Genomic DNA, 17,639 nt, shown 5'->3' with positions numbered 1-17,639 from the left:
TCCTGTTTCCAACCTTCATTTTTTTCTTTATATTATTCACTTATTCTTTGTGTTGTTCCAGTATCTTTTCTAAAGCCTTCACCTTTGAGAAGACATAAAAGGCTAATCCAATGATTAAAGTTAAATTGAGGACTATGAATGTAACCATAGTTATAATTTCTAAATTTTCCTTTATTTCAGTCTTAAAACCATAGAAGAGATTATCAGCCAAGCTCCAAGAAGTCTGTTTTATTTCCCATCCTGTCCGCTTTGTTTATTTAAGTTTGTGTATGGCATAAAAGTGTGATTATTAAACAATTTACCTGATCATAAGTTCTGTTCCCGGTTTGTGTTCTTTTGTGCTGTACTGTGTCTCACAACACTCCTGTTTATCAGCTCACAGAAAAGAGGTGTGGTTTTCCCTCCCACCTGTAATTTAGAATTATTTTAACAGATCCCTACTCCTCCCCCAATAGGCTGGGTGCCTGTGTAATTTGGAATAGCACTTAGTTTGGAACTGTTAAACTGGCCTTTTTCCTTTATGTCAGCTTTGGTCTTGAGAAAGCAGTTTAAGCAGCCTCTCAGCTTTTCTTCTAGACCTTACCAGTTCAGATGCTTGATGCTTCTCTCTCTATGCATCCTGTTTCCAGGGAGAGGTTTTTCTTTTCTTTTTTTTTTTTTCTTTCTTCCTTCCCTCCTTCCCTCTCTCCCTCCCTCCCTCCCTTCCTTTCCTTTCCTTTCTTTCTTGTTTTTTTTCTGCCTCTGGGAAGTTATTGGGTCCACAAATGTCTGAGGAGCAAACCTCAGACCTTTTCCCTTTGGGATTTTGCTTTCTACTTTGGCTAGGGAAGTCTGGCTTTGAGAAGCTTCCTTATTAAAGAGCCACTTTTTTTTTTTTTTTCCTACCTAAAGAAACTGCCTCTCTGTGGTTTGTATGTATCAATTTTTGTTTTTCTGTAGCTGGCTGGAGTCCTTGCTGCTCTGCAGGGGGTCTGTCTAATCAAGAATCTGTGAGCTCTTAGTTTAGGAACTGCCATTTCTTTGTATTTAAGGAACAGAACTAAAAAGCTGCTCTATAGTTTGTTTGTTTGTTTGTTTGTTTATGCAAGTCCTTGCTATACAACTATAAATTCTGCTACACATTGGTACACCATTTGTTGTTGATTATTAATATTTATTATTGATGTATCTTTTAGTTAACCAGCAGTTATTCCTAAACCAGCTATACCCAAATCACCACAGAGAGACTAGGATTCATTTAATTAACCTAGAGCGCAATGCTGGGCAGTAATTATTCCATCTTAAACCTCCAAACCCACATAGCTTCCTCCCATTTCAATTTCCCATATTATACTTGCTTTTAGTCATATCTTAGGTCCAGTTCATCTCTCCTGGTGGATCTAAGTCCTCTCCCTCCCAATCTCTTCTCTCGACTCTTCCCACTCGCTTTTTTCTCCTCCCCTCTGGACCAGGATGTGCCACCCTACCCTCTCCATTCTTCAGCATTGGCTGGTTGTTTGATTGGCAATACAGAGAACAAATGGTGGCATGTTTACACAAACTTGAGAGAGGTGATGCTTAGAATAAGGATCACCGCGAAATGTCCAGATTGAAACCAGATAATAGGGCAGAGAAATCAGCATGTGAATGAACAAGGGTAAATCGTATACATTCCACAAGAACATTATACCAACACTTCTATTGCCTGTGTATCTGTCTATCCATCCTCTTGATTTATTCTTACTCCCTATTTTTTTTTCTGTTCTCACTCCCTGTCAACTAGTTGCTTGCTCCATCTCTTGACAAATGGTTGACTTTACTTAATCCTGTTCAAGCAGAAAGCTCTTGGAGTAAAGGTAAGTGCTAGAGCTGAGCCACATCTCAGCTAAAACAGGTTTTTCCAGTGGGGAAAAAAAAAACACAATTCAGGGTTCACAGTATGATCAATATCCTGCAGCTTTTCAAGGACAGTAATATGGAATTGTCAGCGGAAATGAATACTTTCCGAACTGCTTTAGGTCACAGTGTTTATCACAGCAATGGAAATCCTAAAACAAGCCTCTTCTAGGTTTTAGCAGAAAACTCATGAAATCTTCATTTGGCCTTTCTTTCCTTTCTGTATCTCTTAAGTTGGTAACTCAGGAGTCATGCTGTTTTGCTTTATTTTTTTTTCCTTTGTGTGTATTTGTATTTCAGTGTTGTAAATTGCATGTTTGTTAATGTGGCTTTTGGATTTTAGGATTTTTGTTTGTTTGGTTGGTTGTTTTTTGTTTGGGTTTTATTTGTTTGTTTTGGTTTTGTGGTTTGGATTTTGGCTTTGTGGTTGTTTTGTTTTGTTTTGTTTTGAGAAGCCCATTAAATACCCAGTACTACTTGGCTAGAGGAAAACAAAATACTTTTGGAAGCAGCTTCTATGTGTACTCCCCTCCCATCACACCAGAGAACCTCAGCTGAGGATGTATTCAGTCTGCTGCTCTGTACAGTGCTTCTGGTTTTGCTCTCTCCCATTACCTTTTCTCCCTCCTTACAGATTTCTAAAGTGTTTCTTCTATTTCTCTCTTTGTAATAAAGTCTAATTTTTTCCAATTCTCTTCCTCAGACAGAGGCAGTCTCTAGTCTACTATCTTATATATAATTATCTTTCATAATTTTCTTGCTTCTCACAAATACATAATGTTCCAGAAACTTCTCTCTTTTCTTTTAATAAGAGAAATATTTATTAAAATAAATACATGTTAAAATAAAAAATAAATACTGTATTTTTATTATTATACTATATTAAAACAAAATATATTAAATATATATGTATATATTTAACATATGGCTGTGTTGCCTATATCTATTATGTCTGTGCACTGTATGGATGCCTGGTGCCACAGGAGGCTAGAAGATAACTTTGGATACTCTGGAACTGGAGTTTTAAAGTTATAAATGATTGTGAGCTGCCATGTGGGTACTGAGACTTAAACCAAGGTCTTCTGGAAGTGTACTCAGTGCTCTAAATTGCTGAGCCATCTTTCTAGCTTCCTTCTTTCACAAAGTCTCATTATTTAGCCTAGTATGATGATTTGAATGTGAAATGTCCTTCATAGTATTCAGCATTTGAATGCTTGTTCCTCAGTTGCTGGCACTCTTTGGGAAGGCCTAGAAAGCATAAACTTGTTAAAGGAAGTGTGTTCATAGGGGTGAGCTTTGGGAGTTTATAGTTCATCTCAGCTTTATGTTTGCAGTTCAAGATGTATTTCTTGTGATTCCTGTTCTTTTGCTGCCATGCCATTATTCTACTGTTCTAGAAGCTAAACTTCTGGAACTATAATCCTCCAAAAACCCTTTTGTCTATGTGTTGCTTTGATCACAGTGTTTTTCACAGTAACATTAAAGTCATCCAGTAACATACAGATCACTCAGGCTGGATTTATAGTCATAGCCCTTTTGCCTCAGATTTCCAATGTTAGGATTGTAGGTGGGTACCATCACACCAAGCTCCCAGATTTCTACAGAAGGGACTGGCTGCCTTCAAAAGGCTTTCATTGATATATATCAATGAAATATCAATATCAACCTTTTTACTGCTTGTTGACTTACAGTTTCTAAAACCCTCTGAATCCGTACATTAACTAGCACCTGTTGTACATTAATAAGATAAATAGTAAGACAAGATAACTGTAATCCCAGCATTCTGGGAAGCAGAGGCAGGTGGATCTCTGTGAGTTCCAGGCCAGCTTGGTCTACAAAGTGAATTCAGGACAGCCAAGGCTACACAGAGAAACACTGTCTCACACACAAAAAAAAAAGACAAATAGTGGTTAGATTCCCTAGACAGCTTCAGAATGGACTCTTGACACTGGAAAGGCTAAGGCAAAAAGTAAAGACTTTCAACCCTGTCACCAAAATGTTGAGACAGAAGAAAGACTAAAGGTTAAGTTGACCAACATTGACTAATGTTTAATAAATTAAGCTTATCATTACCATGAAAACTAAAATGGAATGAAATCTAGAAATTTCTGGCTGTGGAATACGTGGAATTCCCTGGAAAGTGGCATTCCTGGTGAGAGAGAAGGGAAGAGAGAGAAGCTCTTCCCTATCCTACATACTTGCTATTATATATCTATTCCACTTGGCTAAGCATTGGTATAGCTCTTATTGTGATAGCCTCCATAAGAAATATGTAAATGTGAACAGTTACTGTGGAGGCTGATAAGCTGCAGTAGCATACTAATCATATTCAAAATGCACTTCATGATAAAAAAAATTTTTTCTATCAAAAGTAGGTAACTCAACAGAGACTAATAAGCCAAAAACTCTTCAACTTCAATCTCCCCAACTTGGTAAAACTTTTGTTTGTGTAAAGGCCATGCTGTATTCCCAAAACTTGATGACCAGGAGCAACAGACTCTTCTCTTTCCTTCATTTCCTTTGACCCTTTTTTGTTTGTTTGTTAGTTTGTTTGGGGGTTTTGTTTTGAATGATTTTGGTTTTTCAAAACAGGGTTTATCTGTGTAGCCTTGGCTGTCCTGAACTCACCCTGTACACCAGGCTACTCTCAAATTCACAGAAATAAGCCTGTCTCTGTCTCCTGTGTGCTGAGGTTAAAGGCATGTACCACCACCACCTGGCACATTCATGCATTTTTTTTTTTTTTTTTTACTAGACAACTGAGAAAGATTCCCAGTGAGTAAGGAAAAACGTTTCCATCACCTGCCTTAGAATGAAAATCAAGGGAACTTCCCGCCCTGGTGTGCTTGATTGTCTGTTTTGGGTTCTGCTGTACTTCTTTTTGAAAAAAGAAATAGCCTTGCCGAGCTACTTCTTCTTGGTTCCTTGTGCTCCTCTGTACAACACTAAGATTATTGCTTCTAACAATGAGAATTTTGATTTATAATTACCTGGTTGTTCTGTTGGAGGTTGGTCTGATGTTAATTACTGGCCCTCTGTGTAAACCTGCCTAAGTCATTATACCTGATTGGCTAATTAAACAGCCTATACCTGGTTAGGGCAAAATGGGGTAGGCATGGCTAAGGTTCCTGGGCTTTGGAGAAGTCCACAAGGAATCATGGGAAGGACAGATGGATGGGAAGAGAAGAAGGAGGAAGACTCCAGGATGGATTAGCCCAGAAAAAACAACATATGGGCAGAGGAAAGATTCCAATAATGGTGTGAAAAGGCCTAGATGAAGAATATAAGCAAGGACCATGGGATTATGGATGAAAGGTAGTCTAATTGAGGAGGATTAAAGTGGATGTCATTGGATGGGGGCTGGGAGATGGACAGTGAGGATATTGAGACAGTATAAATGAAAGCTTTGCCTAGCCCAAGGTAAATAAAGCAATTATAAATCTAACAGGTGTCTGTGTCTCATTATTTGTGCTGGCCGGTTAAATATTACCACCCTGATAATTATAAGGCTACCCATAAACAATTATAACCCAACATCCAGTTTATTATTTACTACAATATTGGTCAGAGAATATAAACTGGTATTTCAAATGAAAGATAGTGCCTTTGGGTGCCAAACCTCTAGGATCTGATGCTAACCATCTCCAAATTTAATTAAAAGCTATCTGACTGGCCAGGCATTGTGTCTCACACTTTTAATCTCAGCACTCGAGAGACAGGGGCAGGTGGATCACTGTGAGTTCCAGGCTAGCCTAGTCTACAAATCAAGTCCAAGACACCCAGGGCTCTGTTACACAGAGATCCTGTCTCAAAAACCAACAAACAAACAAACAAAGCTTTTGGACTACATTTAATGAATATAGAGAATTGGTATGTAGTGAAAACATCCCACACATCCAGGGTCACAAAAGTAATCTGTGTTCATTATTGAGTGGGAGAATAGGAAACATACTTTGTCTTCTCCTATATGTAGAGATCTTAAAGCATTTTCTCAGAAATACTTCCCAAATAGTTTATTCACACATTACAACAAAATTCATCTCAGAGCCACCTTGAGGAAATTGAAGATGAAATGATGGCCTAGTGATGAAAAGCACTTCTTGCTCTTCCAAGGGACCCAAATTCAGTTCCAAGCACATATACCAGGCACCTGACAATCACCAGTAGCTCAGTTTCAGCACATCTGATACCCTGTTCTAGCTTCCATAGACACACCTGCACACACAAGACACATAGACATAAATAAAAATAACTAGTATTTTAAATTTCAGAAAATTTTACTTTTCATACACAGTAAAATGTTCCATAAATTAATGAAAGGAGTATGTAAAATGTAAACCTACAAAAATAAAATTTAATAAAGACCAGGCATGGTCTTTAATCTCAGCACATAAGAGACAGAGGCAATGCTCTTTGATCACCTCCTCCTGAGGGGGGAGCAGCCTTACCAGGCCACAGAAGAGGACAATGCAGCCACTTTTGATGAGAACTGATAGACTAAGATGAGAAAAGAGAGGAGAACCTCCCCTATCAGTGGTCTTGGGGAGGGGCATGCATGTAGAAAGTGGAGGGGGGGTGGGATCTGGAGGGGAGGAGGGAGGGGATTATGGGGGGATACAAAATGAATAAAGTGTAATTAATAAAAAATTAAAAAAAAAAGAGACAGAGGCAAAAAGATCTCTGTGAATTCAAGCCTAATCTGGTCTACAGTGAGTCCAGCCTAGCCAGAGTACATAGTGAGACCTTAACTGAAAAGAAAATGCAAAAGTAAACTTACTATAATTATGAATAGTCCTAACATTCACAAGAAAAGAGATAAGTGTTGAGGATGTAGCTCGATGGAAGAGTACTTGCCTAGTATATGTGTAGCCTGAGTTCAAACTCCATTGCTGGTGAAAAATATAATTGTGAGGCAAGAAGAGTAAAAAGAGGGAAGACGTGTAATGTTGGCTAATGTGTTGGAGCTTAGCTACCAAATCCATGCTCTGTCCAATGACAGTTCCGCTGCCTCCGTTTTTCTTTTTATTTGCTTTTATTGATTTGAGTAGACTTTAGTTTATAATAGGTTTTCTCCACCAACGAAATGATACAATTCAAGTCAAGTTAAAGCATAAAGGCAGGTTTATTGGTTGCAGCTCTCTGGCAGGTTCATTGGTCTCAAGAAATGAGCCCAGGGAAGTTGCCATGGAGAGGGAAATAGAGAGGAGGGGAAGAGAAAGAGAGAAACAGTGTGTGCATGCAGGGAGCGAGAAATGCAGAGAGAGGTAGGAAACCAAATGTCTGTATTTTATAGCAAAGTCCAGTCCCTAGGCTGGAAAGTTCAGGGTAGACAGTGGCATATGGCACTCATGCTCTATAACAGGTAGGGACTGAGGGATGCTGCGAGCCCCTGGAGGCCAGGTCCACTCTGATGTGTTAAATATGTACCTTGGTTGCTTGTTCTAGGTCTTAAACCCAACAGTTTGTAGAGCAGTCTTTTGTTTGTCTTACACAGAACCAACTATGTAGTCCCAGCTTCCCTTAAAGCCTCCACCCTAGTTTGCAAACTGTAGTTTCCAAATGTTGGGACTACGATCAGAGCCACTAGGCCAGGCTTACAAAGCCATGCCCTAGGGAGGCCAGAATTTGTTCAGGTCCTCATTTCATTGATAAAAGAATTTTAAGCCTAGCATGGCAATGTGCACCTTTTACCCCAGCACTCAGGGTTAGGGGGGCAGAAGCAGGAGGCTTTCTGTGAGTTCAAGACTAGCCTGGTCTACAGAATGAGTTCCAGGACAGCCAGGGCTAAATAGAGAAACTCTGTGGGGTGGAAGGTGGAGGGGAGGATTAAAGCAGAAACTCAAGGACATTGAAATCATTGAGAGAGGGCATCCAAGAGGGCAGCAGCCAGTGTGCACCACTTCTGAGGGGCAGAGGATCTGAAATCACTGAGAGAAAGTATTCCCTGAGGGAAACCCTGAGCAACTACCTGAAGAAGGAAGTGAGGACAGTGCTTTCTGGAGGGCTGGGAGGGAACAGAGCAAGAATGTCTGTAAGCAGCTGCCATGAGAGAAAAGGCCTTTGGCATGTATTAGTAAAGCTTACTAAGGAGATAGGAATGTCTCCCATTTCCTTCTCCTGTCCTTAGTGTGTCCTTTGTCTACCAACCTTTGGCCTAGGCCCCTTTTCTTTCGGTTGAATAACAGGTTGTCTTCCTCAACACACGAGTATTTTGTTGTTTACATCAAAGAAGGTTACTGGCCAGCTTGTGGTTCTTGCTGTTTATGTTAAAGGCTGTTATCATCCTTGCCATTGGCCCCAGAGGATGCTATCAGCAAAAGCCAGGCTACCTCTGGTTCCCACATTATGATCTTGACCTGCCTGGGAAGCAAAGGCCCTTTGTTTCTGTTCTTTCTTCCTGTTGTTCCCTCTCAGTTTTAAATTTGGACACTCAAGTAGTATCAGGTATGGGTTTCATCTTGTAGAGTTGTGGAGCTTTGCTGCATTAGGTTGAAGTCTGACATATTCAGACAGCCAACTAAGCTGGGTCTATTGCAACAAACTCCCTTTTCTCAGCAGGGTTCTCCCAACTCCCCAGTCTGAGTCCCTCAGGTCTTGTAAGGAGCATCATATTCTTTTTATGCTGATAGGACCTTGCTACTGCATGTAAGATGGGGCACTGTACCACTCTATGTAAATCAAGCACCCTTGGCACCCCTGATCCTAGAGAATCATACATATTCACCCTGGAAACCCCTCCCACTGCCCCAGGTTTATAAGTCCCTGATTTCAAATAAATGTGCAGGCTGCATGTTGTGTGCTGCATGACATCATCAGCCTTCCACTATGGCTGCCTGAGAGTTGTCATTACTTCTGGGGGAGGGGGGGCTCCTGAGAGACCAAAGAATTAAAAATTAGTTTTTTGGGTTATTGGATAAAAGTTAAAGCACAAGCCTGAACAAAGGCCAGGCAGGTGGAGACATGTCCAGCCACCTGCTGGGAGGAACCAGCCTTATTGCATTCTTTTCCTGCCCGCTAGAGATACAGTTGCTAGGAAACCAGCCCAGATCTCTCCCCTAGGACAGCCAAACAAAGGAAACCAGACCATTAATGGTTTGGGGGCCTTCCTACAACTAATCAGTTCAAAATGCAATGTCGTGTTTCAACCAACAGACACTTGCCAGGTTAGAATTCCTCTGCTTTGGGCTCACTGGGAGGAACTGGGACCTTTAAATCACCCTCCTACCCTGAGCTCGAGGTTCTACTCTCAACCACTATGTTGGTGAGGGTATGAGCATGAGCTTGAGCTTGTAATAAAAAGATCCTCATGTGTTTTGCAACAGGCTCGGCTCCTGGCAGTCTTTTGGGGTCTCACGAATCAGGCACAATACTCCCTCCTCCCTGGAGATTCGCTGCCTGACCACCACAAGCTTCTGGTCCAGGACTTGACTGCCTGTTAATCTGTCACATGTTGCTGGTAGCTGTTCTATTGTTCACTGGTCGTGTCAGTGTTAGGCATCCGCTGAAGTTTGCCTCATCCATGCTAGACCAGTGCTGACCTCCAGCAAAGCACCTGCCAGTCCTGCATGAGATCCTCAGGGCTTTTGTCTCACTGGACATGCCTCTGGCCTGCTGGGCCTGGGCTTTACCTGGCCTGTGCATCAGTTGCAAACCCACCAAGGCTAGGCTTTTACCCACACTTCCGCCCTCCTTAGTACAGCACACCTTTATTCCTGGAACTAGGGAGGCAGAGGCAGGTGGAGCTCTGTGAGTTCAAGGCCAGCCTGGTCTACAAAGTAAGTCTAGCCTAGGCTACACAGAGAAACCCTGTCTTGAAGAACAAGTAAACAAACAAACAAAAAAATGCTGTAACACTTTGGTATTACCATAGGCTTTGGAATACCCAAGTTTCCACTGCCACTAGTGATCTCATTCTAAAAGAGTTAAATTGTGAAACTTCATGGAAAACTGTTTCTGTACTCTGGCTTAGTGAACCGGCATCACCCTAAAGTGATTCAGGTGTTCCTAGGATTCAGGATGTTTAATTCTGTTCTCTGGAAACTGAGTTCCAGGACCCTGCCGAATGGAGAGCAACATAGAGTGAGCTTGTCAAATCAGATAGTGATTGATTATTTTCAAAAGCTTTGTGCAACCATTGCCCTAGCATATCTTGCAAGAACACCATTGTAGATCAAAGGATTTGTAGCTGGCTTGGTGTTTATGCTTCTCCTTTGGAAGAATGTAGAATATCTCCCTGTACCAAAGGCACTATGTTGACAGCAGCTTGACTTCTCCATTCAATAAAGTTGTATTGGTGTTGTCTTCAGTTGTCAGTTTGTAGAGACCAACCTATACATTGGCAACAGCCTGGGTTGTTTGTGGGTTTTCATGGAATCTTTTTGGCCAACAACTCAATTACATGTAACCCAATCCCATTACTGAAAATTTCATTTGGTGACAAGAGAGGTCCAATTGGGACTGTGTCTTTGCCATTATTTTGTGATTTCACTGAGATCACCTTCATATATATATATATATATATATATATATATATATATATATATATATATATATTAGAATGCTTCTGTTGTATTAGACTTCCATATAACACCTCAAATGGGCCTTCATTTTAGTTATCTCTCCTCATATTTCCTCCTTTCACCCTCCTCTCCAGTACTTGAGCTTCCCATTCCAGCTGCCTATCCATCCATAACTATTTCTATTCTAATTCTCTTTCCTAATGAGATCTATCTGTGCAGCCTAATCCTTACTCTATGCCAGACCTCTGTGGTTCTATAGACTGTAGCCTGGTTATCATTGACTTAATAGCTAATATCCACATATAAGTGAATATATATCATATTTGTCTTTCTAGTCTGGGATAACTCATTTGGGACCATTTTTTTCTAGTTTAATCCATTTGCCTGTGATTTTCATTCATTATAAAAATTATGTAAATGTATATATTATATAAATGTATCTATTGTGTAAATGTATCACATTTTTTTAGACATTGTTCTTTGAGGGACATCTAGGGTGTTCCCAATTTCTGGCTATTACAAATAGAGCAGCAGTGAACATGGTGGAACGTGTGTCTCTATGGTAGGATGACGTATCCTTGAGGTATATGTCCAAGAATGGTACAGCTGAATTTTGAGGCAGATTGATTCCTATCTTCCTGAGGAATTACCATATTCATTTCCATAATGGCTTACAAGTTTGCACTACCACAAGCAATGAATGAGTGTTTCTCTTATTCCACTTTCTTACCAGAATGAGATGTCACTTGTTTTTATTGATTTTAGTCTTTCTGATGGGTATAGATTGTAATCTCAAAGTACTTTTGATTTGCATTTCCTGAATATTAAACATCTTTAACATTTCTTTAAGTGTTTCTCAGCTATTTGAGTTTCAAACTCATCTTTGAGTTTAAATCTCTACCCCACTGTTTGTTTGGGTTATTTGTTTTCTTGATATCTACTTTTTTGAGTTTTTTATATATTTTGAATATTAGCCCTACATTGGAGGAAAAAAGAACATTTCCCATCCTGAAGCTTCCTAATGACAGTTTTGTTTGCCTTACTGAAGCCCCATTTATTAATTATTGATCTTAGTGTTTTGTGCAAAAAGTCTTTTCCTGTGCCAAAGAGTGAAAATCTATTCTCCACTCTCTGTTCTAAGAGATTAAGTGTACCTGACTTTATGTTGAGGTCTTGGATCCATTTGGACTTGAGTGTTGTGCAGGGCAATAAGTATGGATCTCTTTGCATTCTTCTACATGTAGCCATCCAATTGGACAAATACCATTTGTTGAAGATGCTGTTGTTTTCCCAGTGTGTAATTCTGGCTTCCTTATTTAAAAAATTAGAAGTCTATAGGTATGGATTTATGGCTGTCTTCAATTCCATTCCATTGATCATGGTGACTATTTTTGTTATACTACCATGCTGTTTTTATTGCATAGCTCTGTAGTACAACTTGAAATCAGGGATAGCAGTAGTTCTTTAATTAATCAGGATTGCTTTATTGATCCTCTTTCTGTGTATGTTTCCATATGAAATTGAAAATTATCTTTTCAAGTTCTGTAAAGAATTATGTTGGAATTTTAATGGAGATTGCACTGAATCTGTAGATTGTTTTTTGATTAATCTTAACAATCCATGAGCATGGGAGATGTTTCTGACTTCTGATATCTTCTTCATCATTTTCTTCATTGCCTTGAAGTTTTTACTGTACAAGCCTTTCACTTGCTTGGTTTATTACAAGATACTTTATGTTAGTTGAGGCAATTGTGAAGAGTGTTGTTTCCATGATTTCTTTCTCAATCCATTGTCATTTTATATAGAAGGGCCACTAATTTTTTTTTTAAGTTAATCTTGTATCCAGTCACTTTGAAAGTATTTTGTTTTCATTTTCATTCAATGCTACAAAGGCTTTAATTTTTTTCTTAATTTTGATCTTGACCCATTTTTCATTCGGTAGTGAGCTGTTCAGTTTCCATAAGTTTGTAAGCTTTCTGTTGTTACTATCCAGCTTTAAGTTGTGTTGGTCAGTTAGGATGCAGGATGTTATTTCAATTTTCTTTTATCTGTTGAAACTGGCTTTGTGCCCAAGTATGTTATCAATTCTGAAAAAAATTCTATGAGGTGCTGAGAAGAAAGTATATACGTATTTTGTGTTTGGGTGAAATGTTCTGTAAATATCTGTTATATCCATTTAGTTTATAATGTCAGTTAGCTCAGCATTTCTGTTTAGATTTTATCTGGATGACCTGTCTGTTGGTAAGAGCGTGGTGGTAAAGTCTCCCACTATTAGTGTGAGAGGGTCAATGTGTAATTTAAGCTGTAGTAGTATTTCTTTTATGAACTTGGGTTCCCTTGGTGGTTAGATGTTAAGAACTGCAGTGTCCTCTTCGTGTTTTCCTTTGATGTGTATGTAGTGTCCTTCACGATCTCTTCTGATTAGTTTTGGTTTGAAATCTTGCTTATCAGATATTAAAATGGCTACACCAGCTTACTTTTTAGGTCCATTTGCTTGGAATGGACCATCATTTTATATTTATCCTGGGTGTTAAACTGCTTTTCTTGGATGCATCAGGATGGATCCTGTTTTTGCACCCATTCCATTAGTCTGTGTCATTATACTGGGATTTGAGACAGTTGACCTTGAGAGATATCAATGGGCAGTGTTTGTTGATTCCTATTCTGTTGTTAGGGGAGAGGTGCTTCCCCTCTTTTGATTTGCTAGTTTGTGGTTATGTTTTCTTGGGTGTAATTAACGTCTTTAAGTTAGTGTTTTTCTTCTAGCCCCTTCTCTGTATCTGGATTTATAAAGAGATATTGCTTAAATTTTGTTTTTATCATTGAATGTCTTATTTTATCCATCTATTGTGATTGAAAGTTTTGCTGAGTATTATAGTCTGGACTGGCATCTGTGGTCTCTTAGAGTCTGCAGCACATTTTTCCAGGCCCTATTGGCTTTTAGAGTCTCCATTGAGAAGACAGGTACAGTTTTAATAGGTCTGCCTTTATATGTTACTTGGTATTTTTCTCTTGCAAATTTTACTATTCTTTCTTTCTTTGTTCTGTACATTTAGTGTTATGATTATTATATGCTAAGGGTACTTTTTTTTCTGTCCCAGTCTATTTGGTGTTCTGTATGCATCTTGCATGTTAATAGGCATCTTTTTCTTCACGGTAGAACATTTTTCTTCTATGATTTTGTTGAAAATATTTGATGTGCCTTTGTCTTGGGTTTCTTCTCCTTCCTCTGTTTTTATTATTCTTAGACTTGGTCTCTTCATATTGTCCCAGATTTCCTGTATGGTTTGTGCCAGGAGTATTTTAGATTTAATATTTTTTGACTGATAAAGTCATTCCTTCAATCATGTCTACAATGTCTGAGATTCTCTCTTTCATCTTTTGTATTCTGTTGGTGAAGCTTACCTTTGCAGTTCTGTTCAAATTCCTAAATTTTTTTTTATTTTCAGATTTTCCTCATTTTACATTTTCTTTATTGATTTGATTCAATGCCCACTTTCAGATCTTAAACTGTCTTATTTATTTCTTCCCACTGTGTTTTTCTAGATTTCTTTAAGGGATTTATTCATTACCTCTTTAAGGAGTTCTATCATATTTATAAAGGCTATTTTAAGGTCTTTTTTCTTGTGCTTCTGCTATGTTGCAAACTCAGGACCTGATATGATAAGGCTGTTGGGTTCTAGTGAAGAAATATTGTCCTGGCTGCTATTGTGTTTTTATGCTGCCATCTAGGCATGTGAGACTGGGAAGATTGTAATTCTAGATGCTGGTATTTGCTCTTGTCTTGTTGGTTGTGTGTTTTGTTCCTTGGTTTCTGTTTTCTCTCTGGTTCTTAAGAATGAGGTGGCCTGATGGGAAATTCTGTGTTCCTGATATATATGGCCATTGAGTTTCCAAATAAAAATTGTTTCTTGGTATCGTGACCTGACACTTAGGAATGGGGATGAACTTGGGGAGTGCTGCAGGATATTTGATCCCACTGTGAACCAGAAATTGTGAAGTCTAAGAATCTGTGTCTTGTTTGTTGTGGTTCAGCCCTAACACACACCTTTAATCCAAGAATTTTCTGTTTATTGTAAACAGGTGATTATGGTGTGGCTCAGCCCTAGCATACACCTTTAATCCAAGAGCTTTCTGTACACAGGATTAATAAAGTTATTCCTAGGTTGCTGCTGATTATTAATATTTATTATTGATTTATCTTTTAGTTAAACAGTGATTATTCCTAAGCCAGCTGTATACCCAAATCACCACACAAAGACTAGGATTTATTTAGTCAACCTACAGCACAATGCTGGGTGGTAATTGCTCCATCCTAAACCTCCAAGCCTGCATAGCTTCCTCCCATTCAGATTTCCCACATTATACTTGTTTTTTAATCATATCTTAGATCCGGTTCATTTCTCCTGGTGTTTCCAGGTTCTCTCCTCTCTGACCCTCTTCCCACTCACTTCTTTCTTCTTCCCTCTGGACCAGGATGTCCCACCATATTCTCTCAATTGCTCAGCACTGGCTGGTTGTTTTATTGGCAATACAGAGAACCATTTGTTCTCTGTATTGTAGCATGTTTTCACGAACTTGAGACAGGTGATACTTAGAATAAGCATCACAATGCAATGTCCTGATTGAAACCAGATAATAGGGTAGAGAAATCAGCATGTGAATGAGCAAGGGTAAAATTGTATACATTCCCCATGAACATTATACCAACACTAGGTCAAGAAGTAGAGCAAGTAACCAGCTAAACGAGATTAAGTGAAAAGGAGGGACTTTAAGAGAAGAGTATTTAAGACATTGTGGAGAAGAAGAAAGAGCTCTTAGGCTTTGAGCTTTTGTTTTTCTTTTCCTCCAGCGATGTTGTGTAAGCTAGCAAGCCTATTCCTCCTGGGATTCCAGCTGAGCTATCAAGCTTTCAGCCTTGAGCTTTTGGATCTTGGCTTTTTCTATCTGGGACATGAGCTGAGTAGAAAGGCTTTTTCTTCTGGGATGCGAGTTGAGGGTGCTTTCTCTGCCTCTCTGAATTAGCAAGTTTTTACCCCAGCATCTGGCTCCTGGGTCTTCATTGGAAAATTAAACGTTTGGGGATTTCTTTTTTTATAACAGAGGGGCTTCACAGGGTTCACAGGAGGGGAGAAAGCAGGGCATTCCATCAGGATGTGCCTAGTGCTCTGGGAGTGGAGTGTAAGAAGAGGTCACAGCAGAAGGTCAGCCACAGGTCTGGGGATAGAACTAGGAAATTGGACCTGAAAGAATGGAGGGAGAGAAGAAAATCTGCAGCTAGCCTACTTGCTTCCCCAGTCAGGATGGCCAAATGTGGGAATGCCTTCAGGGGGATGGTTTTGGCATAAAGCAAAGAGTGGATGGAGAGAAGTTAGGAGAAGATCTGTGTGATAAACCAGAGATAGGGGCATGTAGAGAAAGTGGCTGCAGCTGGTAGTCTGATGCAGAGTTGGGGAAGAGGCAGAGGGGGTGGGGTGGGGATCAGATTTGGAGAAGTGAGAGGTAAAAATCTGTAGTTAATTACTGTTAATACCATAGATGTGAGGAGAAAGATCAGTGACCCAAATCATTGCCAAATTATTTAAAGCAAGCTTTTTTATTTGTATACACTGACTGTCTCTCCCTAAACACAGGGTTCAAAAGATCAGTGTTGACATGGGCAAGACAGGATTTTTATAGTTCAGGATTAAGGGGTTTCAAATTTGGAAGGCAAGTAAACAGGGTTACTGAATCAGAACATAAGCATAATAACTTAGTCATAACAACCTCCTGAAAAAAAAGAAAAAGAAAAAAACATGGTTACAAGGTGGTCATAACAAGGCAGTCATAGCAAGGTGGTTTCAACAAGGTAATCACAACAAGATGGTCATGACAAGGTTGGTCATAACAAGATGGTAACAAGGTTGTCTTAACAAGGTGGTCATAGCAACAATGTGGTCATAATAACCTTTTGATACAAAGGCATGGTTGCCATCTCCTGGAATAGGCAGTACAGAACTATTTATAGTTAAGGTTACAGATGGGGCATAGCCCAATCGCTGAGAAACAGATTGAATCATAAACAGAAATAAATCTAGTTTGTCTTCACTATAAGATAGCTTTCAAGCCAAAGGTGGAGGCAAGCTGGTTTATCACTACTTATGACCCTCTTCAGAGTCGCCTGTGGGTTCCCAGGCTAACTTTTGTTTTTCTAATGACTAATGGTGTTGGACATCTTTCACATTCCTGAGTGTGTTGCTTGGCAGAAAATTATTCTTGGGTCCTGCTAGGTGTGCCCACTGGGATTTCCAGATATAATGTTGTTTGGGGTATTAAGAGCCAAAACTTACAATGAAGATGGGATTGGGGGGGAGGGTTCACTGGGCCCTTCACAAAAAGGAATAAAACTATTTATGTCTTCTTCAAGGAATAACTATTTAAATCCTGTGTTCATTTTTTTTTTAAACAGCACTAATAACTTTATTATGTTCCATGAGCCTGTGACTTCACTAACATCAGACTTGTTATCAGATGCTTTTACCTGCTAAGCTATCTCACCAGCCCCCCCCCCGAAAAAAAAAAAACACAACATTTTTAATCATTGGACTGGATATTCTTTTGTTTGTCTGTTCTTATGACAAGGTATCTCTTTATTGCTTTCCAACTCCTAGACTGAAATAATCTCCTAGCTACAGCCTTCTGAGTAGCTGAGATTACAAGGGTTCCCTGCTGTGGCTGACTTAATTAGATATTCTTAAAATGTTCTACAGAGATCAAAATACACTGTAGACATGAATGAAATTCACAAAAAAATAAAAAATATATTTAAAAAGTTCTACAGTCATTTTGTTGTTATTGTTCCATTTGATGACTAAACCAGCACTGCTTTTCCTAGACTCAAATGACAATGGAAAATTCCTTTTGCAGAATATCAAAAACTGGAAATTGCATTTAGTTTCACCTTTGGATAGCTGTGTCATAAAATATCATCTTGTCTCTGAAAGAATTTCTTTTTTTTTGTTTTGTTTTTTTGTTTGTTTGGTTGGTTGGTTGGTTGGCTGGTTGGTTTGGGTTTTTCTGTGTGTAGCTCTGGCTGTTATGGCACTCTGTAGACCAAGCTGACCTTGAACTTAGATTGTAACAGTGTGCATCATCCTATCAGTTCAGTTGCTCGTCACAGTGATAATCATCAGCAAGTTCATTTTCTGGTAAGTCTTTTTTTCTTTCTTTCTTTCTTTCTTTCTTTCTTTCTTTCTTTCTTTCTTT

This window comes from Psammomys obesus, unplaced genomic scaffold (genome assembly GCF_907164565.1).
Source record: "Psammomys obesus unplaced genomic scaffold, mPsaObe1.curated_primary_1811, whole genome shotgun sequence".
NCBI lineage: Eukaryota > Metazoa > Chordata > Mammalia > Rodentia > Muridae > Psammomys > Psammomys obesus.
The sequence above is the reverse complement of the archived record's forward strand: the minus strand, read 5'-3'. Positions refer to the sequence as shown.